The sequence below is a fragment of the Vanessa cardui genome, chromosome 12, assembly GCF_905220365.1.
Source record: "Vanessa cardui chromosome 12, ilVanCard2.1, whole genome shotgun sequence".
NCBI classification, from domain to species: Eukaryota; Metazoa; Arthropoda; class Insecta; order Lepidoptera; family Nymphalidae; genus Vanessa; species Vanessa cardui.
Window position 1 is genome coordinate 12683084 of NC_061134.1, and position 20518 is coordinate 12703601.

At 32.4% G+C, this 20518-nt stretch overlaps 1 protein-coding gene across 1 annotated transcript in view; it reads right to left on the reverse strand.

Moving 5' to 3' along the window:
- LOC124534479 (calmodulin-binding transcription activator 2) overlaps window positions 1–10687 on the reverse strand; it is an 88004-nt gene extending 77317 nt beyond the window's left edge. Inside the window, exon 1 of the mRNA XM_047110380.1 lies at window positions 10623–10687. The gene's annotated coding sequence lies outside the window, so the exon portion shown is untranslated. The remainder of the gene's footprint in view (window positions 1–10622) is intronic.
- Window positions 10688–20518: the final 9831 nt, after the last annotated feature.

The following is a 20518-nucleotide window of genomic DNA, read 5'->3' on the forward strand; positions in this document are numbered from 1 at the left end:
TCATTAAAACAATTAAAGGAGCACATAACTTGTACTGTTTTATTTTAGGAATGTGTCTTTAGTGTGTATCTTTCATTGGAGACTTATATATAAAACATGAATTAAAAAGTAAAAGAATAAATTTGAATTTAGAACCTTAAAAACACCCAATTGAATGACTCAAATACAATAACATTTACCCGCCATTATAGTAAACCGGTACGTAATAAACCTAGTAATTAGATCTATGGCTATCCTCGCCAGGATACTAGAACAGATAATTAGACGGCTTAAAGATGGTGATTTATACAATAGTGTTACATATAAGCATATAAAAGCGCAATAAAAACAAAAATTAGGTTACATCCATATAATATCTTCGCTAATTTGTTGAAAAGTTTGTTCAAATCCTATTAGTCTGCTGCTTCGTAAAAATTAAAAAGTTAATTCAGCATTTCTCTCGAAAACCTCTGTCTATTACAGATTATTCAACAAGATATCGATGGATCGTAAAAATGCCAGTGAAGTCGGTCAGCAAAAACAAAAAAAAATTCAATTATCGATCATGCAATCTCACCTCACTAGTTACTCGAATGAACGCAATGGCAAATATTTTTTGAAATGAGAATGATTTTAAGTTTATGTGTATGCGTTAATGACAATATTGAATGCTACCAAACTTCTAGTATTACGGTACAACTCCTTTGTCTATTATTTTTTCTTTTAATTATAATTCCCTATGGGCACAAAAAAAAGGTATCAGAAACCATCCATTATTATTGACTAGCGGCCCCGGCTTAGCTCGGGCGCAGTACTGATACTAAATATACTACAGAATTTGTTTATTTACGACATCACATTAGGAACTTTTAAAATTAACAGTGTTTCTTTACTATATTTTCCTATACTAATTATACTATATTTCTTTACTATATTTTACTATATTTTTCTACTATATACAAAAATTTTCCTCTCGAATCACTCTAGCTATTAAAAACATCGCATCAAAATCCTTTGCTTAATTTAAAAGGTTTAATCATACATAAGAACTGATAGCGGTAAGGGGGTTTGTTTTATAAATGGAATGATGATGTAACAAAAGTGCCAGTCCAGTACCTTTTCTATTCTAATATTGTAAAGAAAATCGGACCACAAAAATTAATATTACTGTTTAACGGTAGAATCAAACCTACACAAATAAACTTACCAGATATAAGAGAAAAGGACGAATATTAATTGATTTATAAATTTCAAAAACGTAATATAGAAAAGTGGTTTCAGATGTCACTTGTATTTAATTGTACGTCTATTTCGATAAATCGATTTGTGACACAGACAGTAAACAATTTGATTCATGCATGTACCGAAATGGGTGTAAATTTTTAAATTAGCAAATGGCGAGCTCGCCCTACGTACACTCGAACTGCGTAGACTTTTTTAACAGGGACCGAAATAAACAGAACTCTCTACATATATATTTATCTTGGTTTAAATCTATATTAGTATTTGAATCATAATTTCAATAATATTTGATTTGCATTCAGTTTTAAAGTACTAAAATCGACAAGAAACTTTTAAGATTACTTAGAACTAAATTACAAAGATTCGTATTCATACAATACATGCCTTGGATAAGTATCAGCGATTATTGTATTAACGTTTTTTCATCCACATGTCATTTAAAAATATAAAGCACTTGCGTCTCCAAAACTTTTTTATTGAATATTGCCAAATTATTAATTGGCAACACTTGGGAAAATACCTTTACCTAAAATGAACCTGCGATGTCATTTCAGTAAGTTAATCTGTCTAATTTGTAATTCTTTACAAACAGGACATATAGCAGACATAAAAACGGGTTTGAGAAAAAATATTTACCTTAAGTTCTGCTACTGAATTTTACTGTTTAAATTTAAAAAATATATACGAGTATATCACCGCTACAAAAAGACATTTCCGAATTAGCTAAAATTAAATTGCAACATCCGATTTAAATATGGAATACAAATATTACATTTAAATAAAGAACATTAAAACCGTGTAATTTTTTAAGCATTCTTTTGTTTTAAACTTGCAATTTCCTCGACAAATCGAAACGTTCTTTCGTCATAGTTGTACCATCTCCATCACGGTAATCGCTATAATAAACAAACGGCTCGTGAGCGAACCATGAACCGTGTGATTTAATCCATACTACCCCATTGATAGCATCTGTTAGCGCTGTCAAATGTCGTTAGATATAAACGCTAACGTCAAGGCATTATGCAGTTACGTCTGGAAAAGTACCCAGAATCATACGTTAAATCCGTAGTTGGCAATCAAGAACTGTATCTCGCACTTGGAATGAGACAATTTATTTGATAAAGGGCTTTAGTTAGACAGCACATGGACGATTAGAGTTTAACTAACAGGTTTATATAATCTTATGTAATACTGTCCATCTATTTGTATGTGTATTTCTAGTATAAAACAAAGTCGCTTCTCGTTCTTTGTACCTATGTATCTTTTAAATTACGCAACGGATTTTTATACAGTTTTCGTCGATTATCAGAGTTATTTAAAAGGATTTCTTTAATTTTTAATACGTATGTATTTTATATTGTAACTTATTTCAATCCTTGGAGTTAAAGTATGTTTTAGACCAAATTTCATCAAATTTGCTTCCGTAGTTTGGTTGTGGTAAAGCAACAAACGAACAGAAATCTATGAAAGAACTAAATAAAAAATAAATAAGTAGGATTTCAATATTTCAAAATCTTACTCAAACATAAATGAATACTAATCTACTGTTTATAGTTATATATAGTAAGAAATGCAATTAAAATTTTATCATGTAATTTACACTACATACATTAAAAAGTATGAGACCTCATTTACAGCTTCCGCGAGTACGGAGATACGATTTTGTTCGCAAATACGTTCAAAACTTAACATCAGTTAAAAGTCGTTATTTATATGCAGGAAAGTAATTAAAATCAAAGATCTTACAAATATGGTGCCGATGGGCTATTGGATGAAATGCGTGCATCTTCACAGATGATTACGGGTTCAAATCCAGACAAGCGTCACTGAATTTTCACGTTAATTTGTGTTTATTATTCATCTCGTGCGCGGCGGTGAAGGAATCGGGAGAAAAATTTTGCCAATCCGCATGGGAACATAGATTCAATTGTGAATATCTGAGCCTAGCCAGACTAACCCAGGAATATGTACAGATTATTAGATAGTACTTAATAATATATAACCTCTTAATATCCTGTCACTGGGCCAAGGCTTAATCTTCCTTTGAGAAAACATGGTTCTTATTTTACTACGCTGCCCCATGCAGATCTCAACAATGTTTTCCTCCTCTACCGATCTCGAGATGAAACATTTGAATAAGCATTTACGACCTTGAAAATTCAGTGACACTACCTTGATTTTGCTCAAAACTAACATGAGTCATTTACAACATAATAATTGTCCACAACGCTCAGGCTAGGAAATGATGCACCTAATGTATTACTGTAAGTGTTATAAGGATTATTCCCCAAAGCACAATGAAAACATCAGGAAGATCATTCAACCTGCACGTGCGTAGAAAGAATGATCTTGACGCACGAAAGCTGGCGGGGTGCCAAACATTGACAAGGATGGATGAAATTCACTCAAACAGCGATTGGTGTGATGGCGGAAATGTGTTGGTGGCAGCGATTCAAATAATTCCGAGGAATCCCCTTCACACAGAGAGCCAATGCTTCTGGAGGCTTAAATGATATAACTCGTCTAAATCGTATCTAAACCGATTATGACAGGTTCAAACCAGATTATCTAAAATTCACAAATTGTATTTATGTCTTCTGCTCATGAAAACACAGTAAGAAACTCGTATTGTTTCGAATGGACTCCATATATATATATATAAAACATACGTTAGAACTGAGTGATGGAACGAGCTTCAAATATTTTCTTCAAAAGGCAGACCAAGCTTTTGGCCAGCGGACTGTTATCCAGCTTGACCTGACCTTGGTAGACCCTAGGACCTCTATGGTAACGTGGCTATTTAACTGATCAAAACCTCTGCACTGTAGTTAATCTTTCCATATCATACCATAAAGTACAAAGAGGTTATCAACCTATACTATCCTTTAACACTTTATTATCTAGTTTTAAGTAATATAATATAATATATAATAAAATATGAAAGTACTAAACAATTAATTTGGTGCATGTTACTTCAATTATATAATAATTAATCTACTCTGTGTTTAGTATTCATGGATAGCCAATTCCAATGGAATTAGACGAAAAGATTAACACACCATGGATTTATGTATTTCATGTGATTTGCCTACAACTCACCTAAGAGTATATTGTGTACTACTAAGAGTTTATGATCCATATTACTTTATTTATAATCCAACACTATTAGAGTTAACTACTTATTTACACTTTAATTTTATTTTCAAAATTCAGATAACTGTTTCGTCGACGTTTAAGACGCCATATTTTTCGCAAATTCGTAGTGAATATCATAGATTATTTAATGATGTACCGTCAATTTACTGTCAAATGTTGTTTATTTGGCTTTTTCCTCTTATGGTTGGAATCGACCAGATATATAACTCCTAACTTCGCATTACAAACGAACAACAACGGCCTGTAAATTTCCCTCTGCTGGGCTACGGCCTCCTCTCTCTTTGAGGTTTGGATCATTTACTACGCTAAGTTTCCTCGCGATGTTTTCCTTCACCGCCGATCGCGAGACGAATTATAAACACTGGGTATGAACCCGCAATCTTTGGTTAAGATTCACGCATTCTAACCACTGGACCATACCGGCTTTACAAACGAAGAATTTGTATCTGTTAACGATATAAATACATTTATTTTTATATGTCTATATGTTTAGACATGATTAGTGTATTGACATATAAACTTTAAAATTTGTAATATTTGTTAATTATTATTTTGCATTAAGCTATTTATCCTTCGTATTATGTTAAACAAACAGAGCGTTAGTGTTGCTTATTTGCATAACGTGTCAAGTACTGATTAAGCCGTTAGTTAGGCCTTCGAACGCAAGGCTATATACATAAATAGGTATCCAAATACAATCTATACTAATATAATGAATGCTAAAGTAACTCGGTATGTCTGTCTGCCCGTGTATATATTGCGCTTCAACAGTTCAATCGCTAAATCGATTTTGATAAGATTTGGTATGTAAAAAGCTTGAAACTCAAGGGAGGAATACATGCTTTTTTCACCTCTTGATTCAAAGAGGTCGAAGGCGCAAGTTCCGCTAGTACTATAAAAATGAATTAGAGACATCAATATAAAAATATTTTTTATGTATTTTGATTTGAATTATTATGCAATTAGAGTTTAGGAGTACAAGTTTTTATAAGTAACTTTTTTCACGATAATGGTTTCATTTTCAATGATCGTTAAAGCCTCTAATTTATATAATTCATGTTTAATTGCAAATTAAAATCAATTTAAGTGAAACTCATTAATAATTATTATTTTTGATCACCAAATGAATTACACAACTTTCATTACAAGACTAAGGCTCGATTTGAATCTTCTTAATAAACTTTTTCTACGTGATCGTAAAAACCGTTGATTGAATAAAAATTAAATTAACTGGAGCTCAGATATACTTAGAATCGTACAAATCCAATATTCTTCAGTTTTATCATCCAGATTACATGTAATCAGTCTAATCAAAGATAAACTTATTTGTAGATATTTATTTTTTACTACTGAACAAATATGTATATTACCAAAGAAACATTTTTTTATAATTTTTGTTTGTCTGTCTGTCTATTTGTTCCGGCTTATCTCTGAAGCGACTTGATTGATTGTGACGGGACTATCACTGGCAGATAGCTGTTGCAATAAGAAGTAACTTAGGCTACAATAAAACTTTTTTGTTACATTCAAACGCGCATTAAGATTTGGGCACAGTTAATTATCATAATAATCACAGACGATTAGTCTTCAAATAAATAAAACAAAGACTATGCTCGTTTTATTAATGCAGAATACGTCTAATTAATTCTAGAACAGCAATTCCTCCCTATTTTCTCAAAAACATTCGTGACTATATTCGAACTAAAAGTGGAAAACAATTTATTTGAAAGATGGCAACATTATGACACGTAAAGAATTAATTTCCAAATAAAAACTCGTAACTGCCGTGACATTAGCTGTTATTGCTCGCGTCTATTCAGTGAGTTTATTGCTAACAAAATATTTCAATTTATTGCGATACTTTGAAAAGAGAACGATTTCATATTCCGATATTGTACGTGCAGGTTTATTATTGAACAGACCAAAAAGCACAATTTTATTTTTTTTAACGACTAAAGTTTTAGGCAATTTTCTTAAAACATTAATCCTAAAATATTTGCAAAGGTTTTACATCGATCTGATGTAAAGTGATGTACACGTTTAAACAAGTGAATAATTTCTGTCATATTTTAATAATTAGTTTATTATTAAACATTTCAGAAATGAAAACAAAAACGAAAAAAAATTTTTTGCCGAAAAATAACTAAGAAACTGTTTTCTAATGTTGGTAGTATGTATATTAGGTTTGCAAGAAAGTAAATGATAAGATCGAACAAATGACGATCCAAACTACATTAAACTGTGTCTGTAAACAGTTTACACAACCTGACGTATTTATTCATGGATTAACCAATCAAATGATGAGTCTCAAAATAATGCACAACAATAAGGAAGACAGCAACCTTTAGGTTTACATCTTTACATACTTATTACACCCGAGAGCCAACAATGGCACCGTGAGGATTTTCAGCTCTTTCAGCACCACAAATTCAAAACCAATGGATTTACGACTCTACCTTTTCCCTTAGGAAACTGTTCAAGGGCTTGATCATTTAAGGAAGTTGCTAGAATAATCAAAAGTCAAAAATTTAAAAGTTAATTTAGAGCTAGTAAAACTGGAATACTTAAACTTCGCTGTAGAGCCAAGATGGCCCAGTGGTTAGAACGCGTGCATCGTAACGGATAATCGCGGGTTCAAACCCAGGCAAGCACCACTGAATACCCATGTGCTTAATGTGTTATTATAATACATCTCGTGCTGTGGTGAAGGAAAACATCGACAGGAAACCTGCATTTGTCTAATTTCATAGAAATTCTGCCACGTGTGTATTCCACCAAAGCGCAGAGGAACAGCGGGATGGAATATGTTCCAAACCTTCGATTCAAAGGACCTTAGCCCAACAGTGGTAAATTTACAGGCTGTTGTTGTTGACGTTATAATAATATCTGAATCGTATCGGAGTATATAAAACAGCCCTCGTGCGTGGGTCGTAAATATTATTTTGTTTATAACAGACTATTTTGTGAAAATTGTCTGAGTTTTTTTAGCACGAACTTTCGTCAAGTTTCAAGGTTTGAAAGAAAATTCATTAGATGAGTTTCAAAATTTGTACCACATTAGTTTTATATAACCATACATGTTTTATATTTATTAACAACTCTTTAAATCTAGTACATGTTTTTTCACTAGGTATTACCAATTATTTTTAACTCCCTTTCAACTGAGCTTTAAGCTTGTGCTAGGAATGCTCACAAAAGCCCTTGGTGTTGAATCTACATCACTGCCGACGTTAACTTTCTTCGTTTTCTTTATTTTACTTTTATTAAATTCATTGCATTAATTTCACATTCCGCTATTTTATTAAGTCTCTTTATCTCTGTTTATTTGTTCATCTGTCTAATACAAACCCTGCAACTATCTTAAAGTCCCTTATCAATAGGCTTGAATTTTGTAACAGTAACAGCCTGTAAATTTCACACTGTTAGGTTGAGGCCTTCTTTCCCAGAGGAGCATATTCCACCACGCTCTCCTTCTACTCTAATGTGGGATGGTGCATGTGGTATTTCGTTGAAATTAGACACATGCAAGTTTTCTGACGATATTTTCCTTCACCGATGAATTTGAGATGAATTATAAACACAAATTAAGCACATGAAAATTCAGTGGTGTTTGCCTAGGCTTGAACTCGCTATATTTGGCTAAGATGTACGCGTCCTAATCACAGGGCCATCTCAGCTCTGACTATAGGCTTGAATAATTAAGTGAAAATCATATATACAAAATTAAAATATTTTTTAAATTTCTTTATGAGCATCATAAAACCTTTTAGTTAATGTAATATGTCCGTTTCTCTTGGTTGTTTGCTTTTAAATCATACTTATCACTACTTATAGAATATCAAAAATTTTATTATTAAAAACATTCAAATATGCCATCGTTGTACGTGATCTCATTACTCTTAATAATTGAAAACAAACAAATCAACCTCACCCAAAAATTCTTGCAAAATATTGAATTTTTCTCAGAAATTCTTGCATTACAGAAATGGGAAGCATATTTTCCATTTATATTTACGCGTCCATACACTGAGCCATCACGAATGTCATCGCAGTCGCTATCACAGATCATAATTTCTATTATTATTGTAACCTGTCAAATTTCATTTATAGCTCATCACTAATGATTCATATATCCACTAATCCACGTATAATGCTTACGATCATATGGATTAACTTGATAGCTCAATGCGACATTACCTCGTTTACTAAACATATTGATTTATAGTTTAATTAATATCTACCTACATTTGATTCGGTTTGAATTCGTGTTGAACGGAAAACAAAATTATGAATGAACTTGTCTATTAGTAATATTTTTTTAGTGAATTTAAATATAGTGATATAATACTAATCAAATATATACATAATAAAGAAAATCCAAAAAGTTTTTAAAAAAAACATATTACTAATAAATACAATTTTAGTTTCCAATTTAATTATATATAGATCCGTATTAAATTTTAAACTAACGACTCGAATCTGCGGGCACATCGAAATTCCGAAAGTACACTACGTACTCATAAAGAGTTAATATTTCAACAGAACAGACTAAGAGAGCAGTAGTCACCGTGGAAGTTTTAATTTGCTTAAAGTTGTTACAACTTGGAACGGGTCCCTCGTTGGGCGCCAAATTAGGTATAGTCACAGAGTAACGGCATAAAAGTAGGAAGACGTAAGTCCACTGATAGTTTTAATTCATGCTCCTGCGGCAAGTTTTATACATTTTTTTTCTCTCTGATTTCGCATGTACCGCCGTTACTTTTCTCTTTTCAACGGGATAAGGTGGAACGCTAGCGAGGGTACATTAAAATTCATGATCGGTTGTCTCTTACGGTTCTCTGGTCGAAATTTAAGAGTCTGTTTCAAAGAGCCGGGATGATTTTCGAGTCTTTTTAGGATTTAGTCTTTGTCTACCACTGTACGGATAAGTTAGCGTTAGACATTGTTAGGTTTAAAATTGACTCCCATACTAATTACCGTACGTTAAATTATTCTTGAATTTTTTTAATGATCTTTCATTCTAGTATGAATACTTTATTCTTACATAAGCTGTAGCAATATATTTATGACTTATCAACATAAACAGACTTAATTATATTTAAAATAGCTACGCACGGGCTATGCTGGTACTAAATAAATATAATTTATGACATCACTTTAGGAACTACAATTATCAGTGATTTAATACAATATTATGCATGTATTATGTACCAAAACTCTCCTCTCGAATCAGTCTATCTATTGAAAAAATCACATCATAATCCGTTGTGTCATATCAAAGAACTAAGCATACATAGGGACTGACAGCGGTAAGCGGCTTTGTTTTATACTATGTGAAGATAAGCAGAAGCAACATATTGATGACTTAGTATCACAGATAGACTTACTTTTACATTTAAAAAGTTTAAGATTGAATAAATACAAATTTGAATACAAACTGAACGAAACTATCGAGAAAGTTTGAAAGTCAATAAAAACAATTATTGGTTCCATTGGATTATATTCCTCGAATAAGTCTGTCTTGTACGAAAGACTTTAACTTGTCAAAGGGCAAGTAAAACTGAACCTCACTCGTGTATTTATGGCAAAAGGAAATATTTGTCACGTGCGGGAATTGAACTTGTGGTCGTTGACGTGTGGCGGATATGCCGTCAAGCGAGTCCGACATGAACCTGACATACGTCGTGAGTTAATACAGAAATAATATTTTTGTTTATTTTTTTTTTTAAATGGGAACATTATCTGTTATGTTACTAGTATATGGTATATAACGTGTGAAAAAGTGTCTGGGATGTAAATTTTTTAACATAATTCAATGTTAAAAAAGTGCCAGGTTATTTTGTACAATAGTTATTATACGCTTAAATGGCAGAATATTTTTTAAATTATCTCTTGTGTTACTTTATATACATATAACACTTTAGATCTCGATATGTGTACAAAAAAATGTCTCAGTTGTAACTTTTAAAGGATTTTTTTTAAATAAACGATAATATCACAATTTTTTCTGTCATTCATCTGGTTTAATCTATTGCCGTCCCCACTCCTAGCAAAATATTCATTATACGCTTAAATGGAGGGAAAAAGAAGAATATTAGAAATTTAATACATTAAAATTGTCGGAGTTTTAACAAAAAAATATAACTAAAACGAATTTAGTATACCCCAGTTTGTAGCTGAAGCCGCTTAAAACTGGTACCTAGAAAAAAAATTAGTAACGATAATATGTAAAAATGATAACTTACCGTATTTTGACTTCTTTGGACTGCCAATCACTATGTTTATCGAAGCTAATAAGGATGGCCGCGATTTCCTGAAACAAATGACATTTTATTGTATTTATTTTTAATATAATTAATAAATTCATATATAATACACACTTGTTCATACAATTTATTACCTAGACTTTTCGAAGTTTCTTAAGGGCATAAAATATATTTAACGATGAACTCGGTTATTGTCAAATATATGGCCTTATTTATAAATATTATTTGGCAGGTGTATGCGGTGGGTAGATAAATGTTGTTGTCTCTTTCTGTCATTATTAATTTTACATTCGAAAGAAGATGATAGATCTTTTATTTATGGAATAGGTTGGCGGACGAGCATATGGGCCACCTGATGGAAAGTGGTCACCATCACACATAGACAATGACGCTGTAAGAAATATTAACTATTCCTTACATCGTCAATGTGCCACCAACCTTGGGAACTAAGATGTTATTTCGCTTGTGCCTGTAGATACACTGACTCACCCTTCAAACCAGAACACAACAATACTGAGTACTGTTATTTGGCGGTAGAATAACTGATGAATGGGTGGTACCGACCCAAACGGGCTTGCAGAAAGCCCTACCACCAAGTAAAAGAAACACTGATAATTTTAGTACTTTCTATAGTGATGTCGTAAATAAGCACATTTTTGTGCTTACATTGCAAACCCTACGAGATAGATTAAAATAACAGTAGTGTACACATTATAAAGGTTTTCAAAGAAATTTCATTTTGTATCAGCATTGCAGCCGAGTGAAGCCGGGGCAAGTTACTAGTTAAGAATATAAGTATTACCGTATTGTTTTATTAGTCCGTTAAACATAATACACCAACGCAAATATGATTTCTGTATACGTTAATAAAACATCGCGTCGCACGCAATAATTCACTTCCAGATACAGAACGTGACCGGGATGTTTTAAATAATACATGTTTATCGTTGCTGTGAAAACGACTATTTTATAATGGTTCTGTATATCTTTTTCAATCCATCTAAATGATCAAGTGGAAATTGTACAATGATAAATACATTCGATTTTCAAAAAACACTATTTTACTTTTATTGCATACTAGCGACCCGCCACGGTTTCGCACGGGTGCAATATTGATACTAAATATACTACAGAATTTGTTTACAATACACTACGACACACTTACAATACAATACGACATTACGTTACAAACTTCTAAAATTATCAGCGTTTCTTTACTATATTTTCCATGTATTATATTACATAAACCTTCCTCTCGAATCACTCTATGTATTAGAAATAAAAAACAGCACCAAAATCCGTTCCGTAGTTTAAAAGATTTATAGCATACATAGGAATCAGAAAAAGCGACTTTGTTCTATACTATGTAGTGATGATGATGCTGATCACGGAAATGTCAAACATAACAAAATAAAAAAAAATTATTTAAAATTACGTCAAAAAAACACCAAAGGTGATAAGTTATTTAGCTTTAAATTATAAAATAGCGTTTAGAGGAGAACTGAAAGTTAAAATTTGGAGGAAAACTCTATAAATAAATAAAGAGAAGTACTTAAAGTAATTTTGTGATGTTACAATTTTATCAGCTACACCTGTTTCACTCCTTATATCTACCATAGAGCAACTAATCCGGCTTCAATCGCGTACAAAAAGGGTCCACTTACAACTTTGATGATGGACTACATATAACTTTATTGTTTTACGCAGCTCACACCAGTAAAGTTTTCCAGTATGATTATTTCCGATATGTTTAACAATCATCATCATACTCATTTCAGCCAATTTAAACAAAACTTTCAATGAACAATATAGCCAAACCTTCCTCGTAAATCAATCCTTGTAATGTAAGCTGTTAAAAAATACTTTGGAATTATTTTGAGTTGACGAGTGAAAAAACCACCAATCCCCATTGGAACAGCTTGGCGTACTATGTTCCAAAACCTTCTCCTAAAATTTGGAGGAAAACTCTATAAATAAATAAAGAGAAGTACTTAAAGTAATTTTGTGATGTTACAATTTTATCAGCTACACCTGTTTCACTCCTTATATCTACCATAGAGCAACTAATCCGGCTTCAATCGCGTACAAAAAGGGTCCACTTACAACTTTGATGATGGACTACATATAACTTTATTGTTTTACGCAGCTCACACCAGTAAAGTTTTCCAGTATGATTATTTCCGATATGTTTAACAATCATCATCATACTCAATTCAGCCAATTTAAACAAAACTTTCAATGAACAATATAGCCAAACCTTCCTCGTAAATCAATCCTTGTAATGTAAGCTGTTAAAAAATACTTTGGAATTATTTTGAGTTGACGAGTGAAAAAACCACCAATCCCCATTGGAACAGCTTGGCGTACTATGTTCCAAAACCTTCTCCTCCTGGAGAGGAGGCCTTATCCCAACAGTGGGAAAAGAAAATCCAGGATAAAGAGCTGGTATTATATAATAGTGCTCGCGAAGAAAAAACATCTATCAATTGTTTAAAACTCGTATTAAAGTTTAAGGAACTCTAAGATATAGTGTACAAATTTCCTTTGTAAATTTATAAACGCTTGGGACTCACTGCCTTTATTTATTGCTCACGCTGTAATCTGGAACGCATCGCTAAGTAGGTTTCGTTACGAACGGGAAACGTCAGGGTCTTTTGTTTCGGGAATTGGGCTGTTTTGGGGATCCCCTGTATTGTTTTGAATTGAGTTCGCGTAATGATATTTACTAATTGCTTGGTTTCTCTGCTCCCAAGGGTTCTGGCGTGATGTCATTTAGCCTATAAACTCTTCAATAAATGGACTATTCGTCGCAAAAAGAAATTTGCAAATCGAAATGATAGATTTTGAGATTAACATTTAAAAAAAAGTTCAGCCGTATAAATTGCCAACTCCTAGCTACTGACATGATCTTGACAAGAAAACTCAATAGTATAATAATAGCTTCTGACCAAAAACAGAATTCGAACCAAGGACTTGGATTTTCAGCATAATAATCTAGCCATTCCATTTAGAACCTTATTCCTAGATAGCAAAGTCCTAAATGGAATTGAAGAATTGCTACCTATACCTATGATAACAATTACTTCTATCGATACATGTCGGTATTGTAAGATACAAGGAAATCCTTCACAAGGCGAACCCATTGCCAGAAATAAGATCGACGTTGGTTTTTTTTGCTGCCAATTCACTGACCCATATCTTGAGTTTGTTTAGGGAATACATTTTCTTTTTCCTTATTTCCAAATAGTGATTAGCCGGTGCACTATATGTAAACTAAATGTAATCGTTTTTTCAATAATACATTCGAAAAAGGTTTTTATAAAAAAGTAAGTGATCATCCAGTTACCAACCAGCATTTCTTTAAATTGCTACGATCCAGTTCAGATAAGTCAAAGTGACGTTTACCATAATAACCTATTTTCTGATTTGTATATGTATGAACTTTAAATTGATATCTACATCATCAGCCATCAAAGGTGATAAGTTATACAGAACTTTGACCTTATTCCAATTTTATATGTTATTGGTGCAGCTCGTCTTCTTCTTCTATACTTCTATGTTTGACGTCATCTCACAATTAACTACAACCATATCGACTCCCACAAAAACCATCCATCGTTTTTTTGGTCGTCCCCTTAATACCCTGTTCTAGGATGTTTTACCAACTAAATTTTATCATCATATTGGGTTTTGGTATGGTTGAGTTAATATTTTCACATGAATATTATCTGTACGTAGTATGGAATTAATTGAATCCACAATGGAATACGCGACAAGTATCAAATCAATTTAATTAATAGTATACCACATTCAATTAGCCTAGAAGCGCGGCTTCGTTCGCTGTTAGAGGAAGAAAAAAGAGCCTATCACCTTCCACGGTTTTCAAGCTTACTTCATAGCAAATTTAGTTATTTAGTCATGAAATGGTAACAGTCAGACGGACAGAATAACATTAGAATATATAATATTAGCATACATGTGACCAAGAAGAACAGACCTCCAATAGTTTTTCAAGATTTGTGAATGATATACAATTAAATTAATTTATTTTTTCCTGTCTGAAAGTTTGTGTTTATAATTCATCTCCTCGGCGGTAAAGGAAAACATCGAGATGAAACCTGCATGTGTCTAATTTCATAGAAATTCTACCACATGTGTATTCCACCAAATCGCATTGGAACGGCATGGTTGGATACTCCAAACCTTCCTCAAAAGGAGAAGAGGCCTGAGCCCAGCAGAGGGAAATTTACAGGCTGTTGTTGTGTTTGTTGTTGTATTTATGAAGATTGTTTATACATTTATACATCTTATATAAATCTTATATACTTAATAAGCGTACAGTGTACCACACTAGTGTGCCAATCATCCGAACATACGCGACGATGCTACAATATATCTTGAATGTCGCAATTACATGTCCAATCAGCTATATGTATATTTTTCCGTAATTTCCTACAAGCGCTGTTCATATTTATAGATGCCTATTGTCATTTGTTTCCGCTGCAGATGTTTCAAATAATTTTACGAGTAGCATTCATTTCTCCAACACGAGTGTAGCTCATAATAATAATAGTAAATTACGTCGCGGTTCCGTACCCGAAACTAGCAATGTTTGCTTAGGTCAAATCTTGCAAGCTGAATTAGACTTTCACATACCCTATGGATATACATGTTGGTTCAGTTCCAAGGAGGATGTATTTTTATGGTAAGCATGACCTGATTTCGAACCCAGGATTGAATCCAAAGTCCTATATGATACAGCATATGATCAATAAAAAATAATTAAATGCTTAATAGAAAACTTCTCGGCTAGCGTGCTCCACCTTAGGCTGTATCACCATTTTCCATCAGGTGTGATAACAGATAATCGCTAACTTATATAATTATATCAATCAAAATTGGTGAGAACGGCAAGAAACTCGCACAGTTGGTTTTTTCAAGTGAACAGTTTTACTTACTTATTACTAATTAATTGTCCTGTGATGGAAGCCGAGCCTAAATCCAGGCGTTTTTTTATTTCTACAAAATATTATTTATTAATTTAGATTTATTTATTAATTTAGTCTGAATAAACTTTCTAAATTTAGTAAATGATAAATTCATTACATTTTCCGGTATCTTTTATATATATCTAATATCTATCTATAAAGATATGATTCGAGCGGGGGTTTCGTATTTATACTTCCTTTTTATTGACATAAAGCCCTAAGTATACAAATAAATTATAAATAGTTATTCTACAAATCATGATGCGTGCAATCGCAAGAATGCTAACATCATTACGTCGTTGAATCGCAATTCCGATCCTCTGGACAAAAAACGAACCAGCCTTGTTGTCACTAGTGGAGGCAATAATTACAATAAGTAATCACTATTCGTGCAAACTATAAATGATAAATCTGTATGAATATGTCATTAAGAAGTATGCATAACATTCGTATCACAATTCAGTTAATAATATAGTTTTTTTTATAATTTTATGTGATGATAATTGGTTACTGGTACTGGTACTGTTATGGTACTAAAACTCTTTCGTTCACGCAAAATAGACAATTTGGTTTTAAAATATATTTTTATTTATGGAATAGGTTGGCGAACGAGCATATGGGCCACCTGATGGTAAGTGGTCACCATCACCCATAGAGAATGACGATGTAAGAAATATTTACTATTCTTTACATCGTCAATGCGCCACCAACCTTGGGAACTAAGATGCTACGTCCCTTGTAGCTGTAGTTACACTGGCTCACTCACCCTTCAAACCGGATCACAACAATACTGCGTACTGTTGTTTAGCGGTAGAATATCTGATGAGTGGGTGGTACCTACCCAGGCGGGCTTGCACAAATCCCTACTATTACTATTATTTAATGTATACAATGAGTATTATTTAGATATTTAAATCTTCTAATGACTTAAAAAAATGTAAAAGGTCGTATATCACAAGTGTTTTTTGTCCATTTTCTTCTAGAATACACACAAAATCTGTCAGTCTTCTCAATCTCAATATAAGCAAAATACTATTGACTCATCGAGAAATCTCTAAGTCTAGTGTTCCGATTGATATTAACTTTAACAAAGGAAACATTTATGAAAAACTCAACTTCAAGAACTACAATGGAATTTAAAACTACATGTATGAAAACAGGACGACAAAAATCAGCAAAATCAACAAACTGTGTTCAAAGTTAACGAAGTCACGGGTAATGTTTATTAAACAAGGAACGCATTAAAAAGCACATTTCAAGAGAATACCATACAAAATAAGGGAAGAATCATTAAAATTTTCGCCTCTAGGGACGAACATGTCCCAAACAATAATTGATTAGAAAGTGTTTACGGTAACAGAGAGTAGCGATTTAATCTGCACGATCCGTTTACGTTTAAAAATATTAGTAATCTTATCAAGTCACATCAGCTCCACACGAGTGCTATTATAAGTAAAAAATGGGAAAAGAAAATATTAAGTAAGATATTACGGTCATAAATTTCGAAATATGAATAACAATTTTAATGTGAAATAGATTATTAAATCCACTAACACATTTATCTAAATATTTATTGTTATTTATCTAAATATTTATTATTATTAAAAAAAAAATTTTAAAACCAAATTATTTTAAAACTAACACATTTATCTAAATATTTATAAATTAAAAAAATAATTTCACAAAAAGACTATGTTTTTTTACTAATTTGTTAAAAATGAAATAGTTACACATACAAACTTCGTTTATCACTCTTTATATCTATATCTGTAGTGAAAACCATATCAACATAATTAAGACAGTGAAGAAGTCGAAAGCAAACTCAGATGGAAACAGATATCAGCTTTGTTCTATACTATTTACAAATACAGATAGATTAGAGAGGACTCAGTGGTAGGCATCACTCAATTTTGATGTCCTTAATAATTTATATCTACACTTATATGGAACTATGTGCAAAATTGGCGTAACCATGTCCCCGAGTTGGAATTTTTGGAAAATTGGAAATGCCTTCGTCCTAAACACCGGTGAGTCAGTCATAATTCCTTCCCCACTTCATGTGGACACGCAATGTATCTTATTTTTCCACGAGAAAATATATTCAAATATTAAGAATAAGTGATGATGTCTCCAGTGAGCTGCAGCTTCGCTTCTCACATTGACCGCAGTCTTCCCAACGCGCTGGTCCATTCCCTGTTTTATTGCGAGCTCTTAACACCCTCTCAGTCAGTCATAACGCTAATGACCCCATAAACAGTGACGTCACTGCTCAACGATAACAGTTAATTTGGTAAATATTTATCAACCGACCAAACACTCTGCTCTGCGTCTGGGGACTGTTTAGAAAATCGTTTCGATAATGGCTATTAGTGTGCGAAATTATGCAAAAATCTCTCTTTTAGATAAGAAAAATATATTTCAATATATCTATACTAGTATTATAAATGCGAAATTAAGTATGTCTCTCTGAAAATTGGTTTTTTAAGATCAAACCACTGAACCGATTTTGATGAAAGTTAGTTTTAAAAAAGGTTTACCTTTTGATACCAAACATATGGCAAGCAACCTCTAAAACAATTACTAAGAAATATATTTATCATGACGTGTCCCTTACTAGTAGTAAAAATGCACAGAACTGATTTAGATGTGGCGAACAATAGTGTAGAAATGAAGCATTTCCTCAATCGTATAATCAATCAATTCGTAAGTAAGGAAATATTGCATACGGATGGGTAAAATCCGTATACAAAACGGATAGATATCAAGGGCAGAACCATAAGGGTTTACAGGCCTTCCGAGGCACCGATACTTCCAGCTTCCAGACTCTGAACTATAACTGATAACTTTTCAATATTAAAAACCCAATAATATCTCGGTGTGACCTTCGCTTTTGGACTCAGGACTTTATGCTTATAACTAGACCAATCAAAACCAATCTATTGGATGATAAATTATTTTGTAATAATAATGACATAAATAAAATGCTAGTATATATGCAGATCCTATTATATAAGTGTGTAAATAAAACAAAGTCTTAAAGTACAAGTAATTAGTACTAGAGGAGTACTAGTTTAATTGTTGGAAACTAAATGTTAGTATTCTTCGTTTACATTGTCATAATACGTTTCTATTTTAACGTAAGTAGGAAACCGTCTCACGGATTTATGTTTTATATAAAACCTCATTAGTAACCTTAAGGCTGGATATCTCAAGGTTCTAAATTTAAATTCCGTGTCACACCAGTTATATTTAGAAATTGGGATATACGCATGATCTTTTGATCTGATCATTTCAGATCCCCTTGATTTAAAGGTAAATGAATTTTAATGTATTGTTTGATGTAATATTTTACATTCCTATATAAATAATACTTTTGTTTGTCATAATAGGAGTTAAGCAATAGTTTGAATCGTACTAAAATTATTAATTGAAAAATATGCATAGGTGGATGTTTGTTAATTAATTTCGTCAGAACAGCTAATTGAATCTAAATGAAATTGTTTTTTTTTTTTGTGGACCTAAAACACTTTTTTTATAATAAGCCTACCTTTACTACATGTACATTAATTAGCACTGCATAAAATATTAACCATTCGTTAATGAGCCAATGTTCCATCTTCCGTCTTTGGAAGCTAAAATGTCATGTTCCTTGTACCTTGTAATTTCAATAGCACACCTTAAACTGAAACACGGCTATACTATGTATTGTTTTTTTAAGTATTTGGCAGAATATAGACAGGACTGTACAGTCTTACCATCAATAAAACCTGCACCCCATCTCCTTCCATCAATATAGAGCACGATTCCGTCGGCGGATTCACAAGCATTTGAGGAAGGTATTAAATGTCATTTTCTGAAAACTCGGACAATGTGTACGAAAATGAAATTTCATGATGATTAGTTAAATGGTTTAGACGTTAAAGCGTAACAAATAAATAACAAGAAAACCTACTTTAACGTTTATTTATGATACTAATATAAGATAAAAATATTATTTTATAGTTCAATTAAACTTAGCGCTGTAAAAAGCAATACAGTTGAAAAACACGTCTACGAATAAAATTGAAAAACATCGAACGTCGGTCGACAGAATTGAATCATGTTTCACAAAAAAAAATATTATGAATCTAAATTAAATATATACCAGTTTGTATAATGGAAACTTGTTCTTAGAACGTATTTAATTCGTCGGTTTAAACTTTGTTCACTGCTAATTGCTTACGAATGAACTCTAGTTTTAGAACGAGGGAAAAGATACCGTCTCATTGAAAATACGGATTTTAACAGGTACTTGTAAATAACTGAGATTTTAAAACAGAAATCTTAGTACTAATTCTGTTATTCAATGTTAAAACCTAATAACGTAGTATCGTATAATAATTTATGTACGTATTATTATTAATAGTCGTAATTTTTTTTATGGAATAGGTTGGCGGACGATCATATAGGTCACCTGATGGTAAGTGGTCACCATCACCCAAAGACAAGGATGCTGTAAGAAATATTAACTATTCCTCAACCTTTGGAACTAAGATGCTACGTCCCTTGTGCCTTTACACTGGCTAATTCACCCTTCAAACCGGAACACAACAATATTGCGTACTGTTGTTTAGCGGTAGAATATTTGATAAGTGGGTGGTACCTACCCAGACGAGCTTGCACAAAGCCCTACCACCAAGTATATTATATAACTTGAAAAAAAAAGTATTTGCCACGCGGTGCTAACTCCAAATACAAAGAGTATTAAAGTAATATATTCAGTAATAGCCTGAAATATATTTGAAGTTCCCATGCATCTAACTAGATCATCATCTAACTTTGGTCGTGATAGATTATATTATAGTTCTGTAACACTCTAAGAGTGAAGGCTTAGCCAGTGCATCTGTC